This window comes from Micromys minutus (assembly GCF_963924665.1).
Source record: "Micromys minutus genome assembly, chromosome: 19".
Classification (NCBI taxonomy): Eukaryota; Metazoa; Chordata; class Mammalia; order Rodentia; family Muridae; genus Micromys; species Micromys minutus.
The window spans coordinates 27,430,146-27,439,989 of NC_137954.1; positions in this window are offsets into that span (position 1 = coordinate 27,430,146).

Consider the following 9,844-nt stretch of genomic DNA (forward strand, 5'->3'; position numbering starts at 1 on the left):
TAGTGATAAATTAAACTAAATTATTGGTGGAAAAACAAATCATGCAAAATAATTTGGGGTTATTGTAAATGTGAGACATGAATAGAATTGCCATCCGTCCTTTCATGGTTATCCGTTTTAACTGAGTTAAGTAAGCTGACGGGATCCAATTCAACTCAAGGCTGTTTGTGCAATGCAGTACAGAGACATTCTACAATATTATGCTCTGTTCTTAATTTGCATTATACTGACAAATAACTTTGGAAAAAGATGCTCTTTGTTTTGGAGAAATTACTCTAAAAAAATGAGAAGATAATATTTATCAAAGGAAGCCAGATGCAACAGACTGAAGGTTTTTTAGAGATTACTTTGGGAGGGTCCTGAATTTAAACGACTCTCTTTTTAAAAAGAATAAAATAGTCTATCAGATTATCCCTTCACACACAGAGCAGAGGGAAGGGGGAAAATGAGGTAATTATTTCCATAATTCAGGCACTTAAAACTTTCCTTTCAAATATCGAAATGATTGATATGATAATTTTGAATGAATAGTCAAATTACTCTTTCACAGTTTGCCTTCTCATTACACGAATTGCTACAACCTAAGTATGGATGTAACGTTTGTAAATGTGGGCTACTAAACTCACAGCTTACAGTGCCTTTCAGAATTTATCCAATTACCCATAATCACCTAACCTTTGGCAACACGTGTAGTAACATTTTATCATCTTCTTCTTCCAAGCACCAATGTGGAGCATTCCCTCTGAGACCTGAAGCATGGCTGCCCAAGAGATTTCAAGGCAGATCGGTAAGCCACGAGTGCACAGAGTTCTCAGGGACTCTGGTGGCACACACCGATGTACTCTTTACAGAACAGTTCAATCACCAGCTGGTGAGTTGAACGCACTAATAATTTTCATAGTATCTTTAACCCATTTAACAAAATTTGTTAATGTCAAAATATTACGCACTTCTGCAGAAACTGTAAAAGCAAAAATATGGATGCTAAAATGGAAATTCGGTGATTGATTTTTGAAGTGAATCTGATGATGGCTTGTATAATCTTTCCTTTTATATAAATTTAATGTTTATATTTTATTAAGTGAGAAATACAGCCTAGAGAAGGGAACAAAGCACTTAGTCCTAAATCATCAACTCAGGTATAGGAAACAAAAAAATGCCCAAATATAGTTTCTTCTTAACTTCTTTTCCTCTCTTTCTCCCTCTCTCTTCCCCTCTCCTCCCTCCCCCCTCCTTTTCTCCTGTCATATCTTCTTTCCCTCTTCACCCTCTTTCTTAGTCGGTAGGGGATGCTTGCTCTCAGCCTGATGACCTGTCTGTTGGAAGGAGAGAACCAAGTTGTCCTTTTACTCTTCATAGTTACAATGTGGTCATATATGCATACCTGCACGAACATGTTATATGCATGTACATACACACAATATTTTAAAATTGATGAGGAAGAAATTTTGTCACAAATAGGAAAGGACAAACGTTTAACAACAATAACATGTTAGAAGAACAGAATCTTCTCTTCATTTTCACTGAGACAAACAAACTTTCAAACTAGACTTTCCTACCCAAAGGAAAGGGGGGAAGAAGATTGAACACTGAGGTAATCACCCATGGGTTCTGAAAGAGGCATCTCCATTCTATGTTGGTGAGCTTCAATGTGGTCTGTTCCTGTTGGGAAAACCAAACAACTTACAGGTGTCGTTGTGAAATTGTGCCTGGTCCATAACTCACCCTGTAAACAAGAGATAGGGAAAACAAATTGGCAAGTGACGTGGTATTTCCCTACCTCAACATAGAAAGAGTATACTACAGAAACAATCTAGAGCAGAGGCCTAACAAGTCATGACAGGACAGTTTTGGAGAGAGAAGGGGAGGTGGGGCTGTCAGGCATCAGAACTGATTCCCCAAGTTCAAGTCAGGTCAGGGCTCAGAGTTGATTTCTGTCATTGCAGCACTGAGTGCTAAGTTGTTAACCGGTATTATTTCTGCTCAAGTGTATAGATCATATAACTTTCTAGTGTGTCTTGATTTTAAAGAGATAGATGGCAAAGTCTTATCTTAATGGACAGAGGGCTGTGTCCAGTTTAACACATTTCTTGGAGGATTAAGGTGCCATAAAAAGCAACTTTCTTGTGCCTTTGCTACACAGCTGGGCAGACCACCATTCATTTGTTTGGTCAATCATGGAGAAAGACCTGAATTTTAAACGTGTTTTTATTCCATTATTTAAAATTTTAAATAATGGAATAAAAGCCGGAGATTAAGTCCCATAGGAGAGTAAAGTGTTGGGTTTGACTTTTAAGAACCAATTACGTAAGTCCACAGTAAAGGAACTATAACTCTGTGTCAATTTATACGGGATAAAAGACATAATTTTGTTTGTTTATTTAATTGGTTGGTTTTGTTTTGTTTTGTTTTCCAAGACAGAGTTTCTCTGTGTAGCCCTAGATGTCCTAGAACTCCTCTGTAGACCAGGCTGGCCTCTAACTCAGAGATCTGCCTGCCTCTGTCTCCCAAGTGCTGGAATTAAAGGTGTGTGCCACTAATGCCCAGAAAGATATGATGCCTATTGGCTTGAGTATCTTAGTGTATGCCAAGAATCGAGTAGATAAGGTTATAAAATGAATGTTGATTTAGACTAATTCTACCAAGTTCTAGCATCTTCCCCGCCCCACTGAGGAGGAGAAGGAGATGTCCCACCTTCAGCAGACTACTCTCTGTCACATCTGGAGTGGGTATCCACTTCTGGATGCCACATTTTTACAGAGACATTGACAAATGACAAACTTCTGGGGGAAGGCGCCAGTGACACTGAGCCTTGGGGCCATGTCCTCTGAAGGAAATGGGCTCTATTTAACAGAGATGCTGAGATGAGCACATTGTGACGCCCCTCCTCAGTCCAGTGGGAGGGGCACATAGCATTCTTTGCTATTTTCCTCTGGGGGCAGAGCTCAGCTCAGCGAGTAGCTTGTGAGGAGTGGATTTATTGTCAGTATAAGAAATGCTTGTCACAGAATCAGAGATAGTCTATATCTGTCCTCCTGCTAAGTGCTGCTCCCTCCCAAAGCAGTAACAGGGTAACTACCTAGCAGTACATATTTAGAAAGGAATTTCTGTGTTGATGGAAACATTGAATTTCTTAACCTCTATGGGTATCTATGAAGTGGTATCTGAAATCAGCAATTTGTTGGGAGATCCTAGAAGAATTTTGGAATTGTCACTAAGAATGAAAAGGGCAGTACCCCTTGAAGATCTGGGAAGATAACCATTGTCTAAGACTGTGCAGCTGTTAGAAGTACACGGAACCCAAACGTATACAGTCCTATGGCTCAGTAGTCATATTTAACTAGAAAAATACACTAGACAATTTTACATATGTATGTACCTATGTATGCATGTTTGTCTGTATATACAGGTATATATTTGCATGTGTATAATATACTTAATGTATGTGTACATAGTGCACATGTATATATGTGTGTATATGTTTATGTATGTACATGTAAATTTTCTACATTTATGTATGTGTGTATATATATGCATGTATTTGCGTGTCTATGTGTATATGCATATGTATACATATGTGTATATTATTGTATATATGTATGCATATGAGTTGAAAATTGTACTCCAGGCCCCCTTCATGGTATAAAAGTATTCAAAGTGACAAAGTGACAGCCATAGACTTAAGAATATACTTTATTTAACCCTATGCGCCAGAGACAATACCATCTCAACATAGCAACAAAATTACTAATGGGAAGCTTTACATGTGAAGTCTTTGAAGTCATTTGCATACATTATGACTACAGCACATCTCAATCCAGGCTCCTCCTACTTTAAGTGTTCAGTTGTTAGATGGTCAGTGGTTACCACTCTGAATGCACACACTAGAAACTTATGTCTCCAAACACCCGAGAGTTAAAACAGAAGGGGTTATTATCGGAATCAGGCTGAACCACAAAGGTTACCAAGAAATTCTGGAGACAGAGCCAAGGGTAACACCATGAAATGTTCTTATTCTGGCAGCCACTAAAGTGAGAGCAGCCAGGAATACAGGTGGAATTTGACCAAACAGAGCAGAGACTCCAGTGGAGGCTGAACTGCACCTGCCCCACTCCTGGTTGCTCTGGCAACCAGACTCCCTCCCCACGCTAATGACATTCTAATGAGAGCATCCACATGCAAATGAATTAAGCAGTAATTACAGGCAGATCCTCCCTAGTTCTACTAGTTAAGAGGGTGGTGGCCAAGAGGAGTTGGGGAGAGGTTGGAACCTCACAGAGAAGACTGCAGAGGCAAAGAATGAGTTACAAAATAAAATGGTTATCTGGAGCTTATACAACAGGCAATAAAGTCAAGTAGGTACATAGTCAGGTTGCTCTTTCGACTTGGCTTTTTCTGATCGTACCATCACTCAGTGACTGAGATCAGCCAACAGAAAGAGGGGGAGGCACTGTGGAGAGAAAAAAGTGGAGACCCGGGAGCCCTGAGTATCCCTGTCCCTCCTCCTCCCACCTCAAAATAAATTACTTATGAATTGCTGCAGCTCCTAACTCATCCATGGGGAGCTCCAGTGAAACTCTGGGAAAACTCAGAAAAGATAAAAAGAAAAAAGCCTATCTTTTATTCCTGCTTTTGCTTCGCTCTTAATTGCTTTCTGTAGTTTTCCCCAAGTAGACCACAGTCGTGTTGTAATTAATAGTGAATGAGTTGAATACAGAATTGCAGAAACTCGATAACCCGGCAACAGGGTACGGAAATATGTGGGACATGCTGAGGCATGTACCTTGTAGGAACTCTGAAGTTTCCAGAAGCTTGTGGAGTCTCTCAGGAAAAAGTGAAATTAATATGATATATACATAAAGAAAACATAGCTGATAATACATCCAGAAGTTATTCATTTACCACTTAGGTGTGATGGCTTATGATTGTAATCTGAGGTATTTGGGAGGATGAGGCAGGAGGATTATGAATTGAAGCCAGCTTTGGCAGTGTATAAAAGACCCTGTCTCAAATAAAATTACATGACTGAAGATGCCGGTCAGTCATGGATTCTCATCTAGCACTCATGAGGTCCTGAGTTCAAGCCCCAGGAATAAATAAATGAATAAATTAATTAAATCAATTCAAACAGTAGGGCATACATGGAAGGATACGCCAATCATTTGGAGTCCCAGTTTTATGAACGCTGTATATCAATATATGACCTTCAAACAGGATGGCTCCCAGTTGCACAGAAGCCCAGGAAGGAGAGAGAGCGTTGTTGTGATCTCACATTCCAAGTGGAGAAGTAAAAGAACTTGACCAAGAGAGGAAGCGGCAGAGCCAAGAACTGAATCCAGATAGCTTGATTCCAACGTCTTTAGATGTGCATTCTAAGAAATCAAGGAGAAAGGGTTCCATGGCAATCAAGCCCCCTTCGTAGGTGGTTGGCTCACCAACTCCGCAGTTGCTATCTAGTAGAACTACTGATAGAGTAACATTGTGTAATTTGACAATCAATATGTGGACCAAATTGTAGATATTGAGTGGCTTGTGTGGTTCGAATGAGTGGCTCCCATGGGACAGGAAAGTCAGAGTTCACAAGGGTCTGTCAGTGAACCCAGAACAGTGCCATTGGGAGATTTCGATTGAAGGAACCGGAAGTTAGCTGAGGATTAGTTTAGGAAGTACAAAACGCTGGAGGGGTCCGCTAAGGATAATCTCTCAATCAAGCAGATGCACATAATACGGTAGAATGCCATTGGAGGGAAATAGCTGATATTTTTTTCAAGTTATAGACTCAAAGGAACCCTGGGGTAGAGGAAAAGCATGAAAGAGAATCCGGGTAACACTGAAGAAATCTAGTCTCGGCGAAAGTAACCAGAGGACACAGAGGGAGAGGTTTCTGTGCTAGTTGGATGGAACAGTTTCAGCAAGGACACCAGTGGTGTTTGAGCTAGACAATTGTGGAAGCCGCCCGGTGTCTGCTGTGTGGGAAAGATGTCCAGGAACACCCTAGACTTTCACCAGCTGGGCGCCAGTCGCGTCCCTTCCCAATGTGATAATGGCTCCAGATATTGCCCCATGTCCTCAGGGATGAGTGTGGGTGGTGGAGGGCAAGCAGTGACATCAACAATGACAAACAAGCGAGTTTAGCAGGCGGAGGAAGCAATGGGGCGAGCAGGTAACAGATACGGAAGGTTGCAGCAGGGCATCCTTGGGATTCCAGAGAAAGACATCGGAGCTGGATGTGAGAACGAGAAATGTCGATGAGACCTCAGAGCTGGGGTAGCGATGGGGGTGAATTTACGATGGAAAACTAACGCAGAGAACTCTAGAATAACCAAAACCCAGAGGAAAACAGAGGAGAGACAGGAAGCTGGGTTGGTCCTGTGATCACCTCAAAGCTGAAAGCCTGCCACTGGAGGAGAGGCCGATGGTCAAAACAGTGGAGGCTGCTGTCAAACAAGACTTCCATAGTGGGCTAGAAAGAAAGGTGACATGAAATTTTCTGGGTGGTGGTGTCACATACCTTTAATCTTAGCACTGGGGAAACAGAGGCAGATGGATCTCTGAGTTTAAGACCAGCCTGGTCTACAAAGTGAGTTCTGGGACAGCCAGAGCTACATAGAGAAACTCTGCCTCAAAATAGAACAACAACAAAATTCTGTGGTTTTGCTTTGATTTCTGTGCCAACATGTGGTGGTGCAGAGTGGTTCCAGTGTCCTATTTTGATCTCTCAAGCCTAGATAAGACTTACTTTTACAAACTCCCTTCTAGAAACTTCCAAAAGCAAGACAGAATAAAAAACAGAAACAGGGATTTACTTCTTTGTGAAACTAGGCAATGAATTCAGGAAAAACTGAGAAAGACAGCTTTTTGTTGTGTGCTTTTAATATTTAAATATTTAATATTTTTATATTTTATATAAAATAAAAAATTATTATTTAAATATATATTTAAATTTTTATTAATCTATTTGTGTGAATGAGTATCTTGCCTGTTTATGTGTTTGTGGACCATATGCGTGCCCAGTACATGACCACAGAGGCTACCAAAAGGCATTTGATTTCCTGGAACTAGAGTTAGAGATAGTTGTGAACTGCCATGTGGGAATGATGTAGTCATGTTGAAGAAAGGAAGTGAAATGTACATTTTTGGTATTCTCTCAAAGACAGACACCAAAATGGCAACGTGCACCGTTCTTAAGAACATTGTCCGTGGGCGTGAGACTGTATGAACCTGGTCTTCTGCCAGTTGCCTGAGTCAGTAGTTTGCACATTGAAGCCAGAGGGCTGGAGCCGTCATAAGTAAGCACAGCAGAAAGTGAATAATGTAGACAATAGACAAGCAAAGGAGACTGTAGTCTGTGAAATCATCTACTTTCTTTAGTTCGTCCAAAGTGTCATCTCACCCCATCCCAGAGAAAGAAATTCCTGGCCTCTCAAACCACTCACTGTGGAGCTGACTTTCTGATTCTGATTCCTACCAACACTTCTGTCTGTGCATTTAGAACTGCCTGTCATACACACATTTCAGGTTGTGATTTGGTCTAAGTCCTACTGAGTTGACTCAGTCCCTGAGACTTTTAAAAAGGTATCTAGAACCCTACTCTCTCTAAACAAGAAAATCTCCCCATTCATCCCTGCCCTTTGAGCATCTCCAGCAAATGCAATGTCTGCATCAATCACTTGTCCTTTTGGGCAAGCAAACTTTGTGTAAGAACACAAAAATCCATAACAAATACAGTGCACCAATCTGGGGTTCTTTTAACTGATTTTGTATCAGCCTTGATTTCTGCAGTCACAGGATAATAACTTGAATATTTCAGACACTTGAATGATAAGAGTACTTGGTGCTTTATCTATAACTTTTCCCATTCACCTTTGAGTTGCTCTTTGGAAAAGAACCTACTGAAAGCAGTTTACTAAAAATCATTATTTATACAAAATGTATAAGACACTTGGCATGAAGCACTTAACTGGAATGAGATAGTTGTCACAATAATTGATCTAAGTTATTAATTTTTCAAATGTAGAGTTGTCTTGTGATGCTTTGTCAAAGTCTGTGTCCTTCTAAAGGCAAACTCCAGTGTGGGTGAGGAATAGCCAAACAAATGAGCAAATTGTGTAGTGTAACACACAGATGAGTCATTGCTGCCCCTGGAAGAGGATATCAGAGAAGGCTTTTAGGATGAGGTGGTTGATGGCTGTCTGGAATCTGTTCTCCAGTGTGTCCTCACTGTTTATATATGTCATGGATGAGTATCCTTGCCACATGTTTCTATGTTGAGTTAATGCTTTAAGGCTAGGGAGATAGCTCCTTAGGTAAAGTGCTTGCTCTAGATCATGAGAACCTGACTTGGTTCCTTAATACCTACATCAACAGTCAGGCCTATATAGGTTGCCATATTCCCAACACTAGGAAGGGGGAGATAGGAGAATTTTGAAGGCTGCTGGCTGTCAGCCTGGCTGCATCAATGAGCTGCAGGCTCATTCTCATTTTGAGAGACCTTGCCTCAAAATGGAGAGCTCAAGATGGAGAGAAATTAAGACACTTAACAACAACCTCTGACCTATAGGCAAATGCACACTCAGGTACACACAGAGGAACATGTACACTCACATACATCATGCACACAAAAGTAACATGGCCCCCCAAACTTATGAAATTTAGGACTGGTTTTTTAAATGCCTGATTAAAAAAGGAATAGATTTGTTGTAATAAACACAAATTAATACTTGTAACATGACCTTTCCCTAGTCTTCACTCTAGTTAATTTAAATTATAATTAAATTCCAAGACATCTCTTTTGCTTATAGAAAAAAAAAGCATTGAACCAATTCTTATTCTTGGGTTAATATCTTTTGTTGGATTTGGAGTTTAAGAATTGATGTGGAGATGTTATTTTTCTTTTAAAGGAGCTTAACGTCAGATTTGTTCCTAATCATTACAGATAATCGCAGACTTTTCTCTGTCATGTTATCTTCTCAGTTCACATTTAGGCCTACTGTTCATGAGAGCCAACTGTGAACTCTCCATCAAACAGAGAAAGGACTTGCCCTTGCTCTTAAGTCCTTCCTCTTTGATGTTAGCAGACAGGATCAATGTGAAATCAGTGCTCAAACAAATACAAGCTGTTTCAAGATGAAGAAGATATTAAAATTATTGCAAAATATACTGCTTGGGCAGGAAGGTACTGAAGAAAGGAGACGCTTACTTGCCTGTGGTGTAAATCAATTCATTTTATGTGTGGGAGACTCACAAAATTCTAAGAGAAACAAGATCAATTTAGACATAGTGGGAAGAAGCAATTAACAGTGTCAGATACAGAGGACGCTGGAATAGATTTGAAAACAGCTTTGTACCCAGATAACAAAGCTCTCTCCAGATAATCTTGAAGTGTTAGCTTTAGGACATAGCTGGCATTTTTGTGGAATGATTTCCAAACACTACAATGTATTCAGTTAGAAAGAATTCCAATTATTTTACACTCAGTCCTTTCTCTAGAGAAGTGTCCCTTCCTTGCAGATTTTTCTGGATTCCTATAAGTTTAAAACCAACATGCTCAGAGGTTCTTCCAGCTGTTTGTTTTATAAAGAAGCCTGGGACACAAAGTATTAGCATGACCTTTGATGAATCAACCTGGAAATAGATTAACCTGGAAAATCATTCTGAAAAGCATAGGAACCCTAGGCTATCCATACCTTCAGCCCCACAAACACTGAAACTGATCAGTTTTATGTTTTTACAATATTGTCTAAGCAAACAATATCTGTCTTTGACAATCTCTAAATAGTCTTCCGTTTTCCTACAGGGACTTTGAAAACACTGAAAAACGACAAACAAACTTTCGAGGTATCAA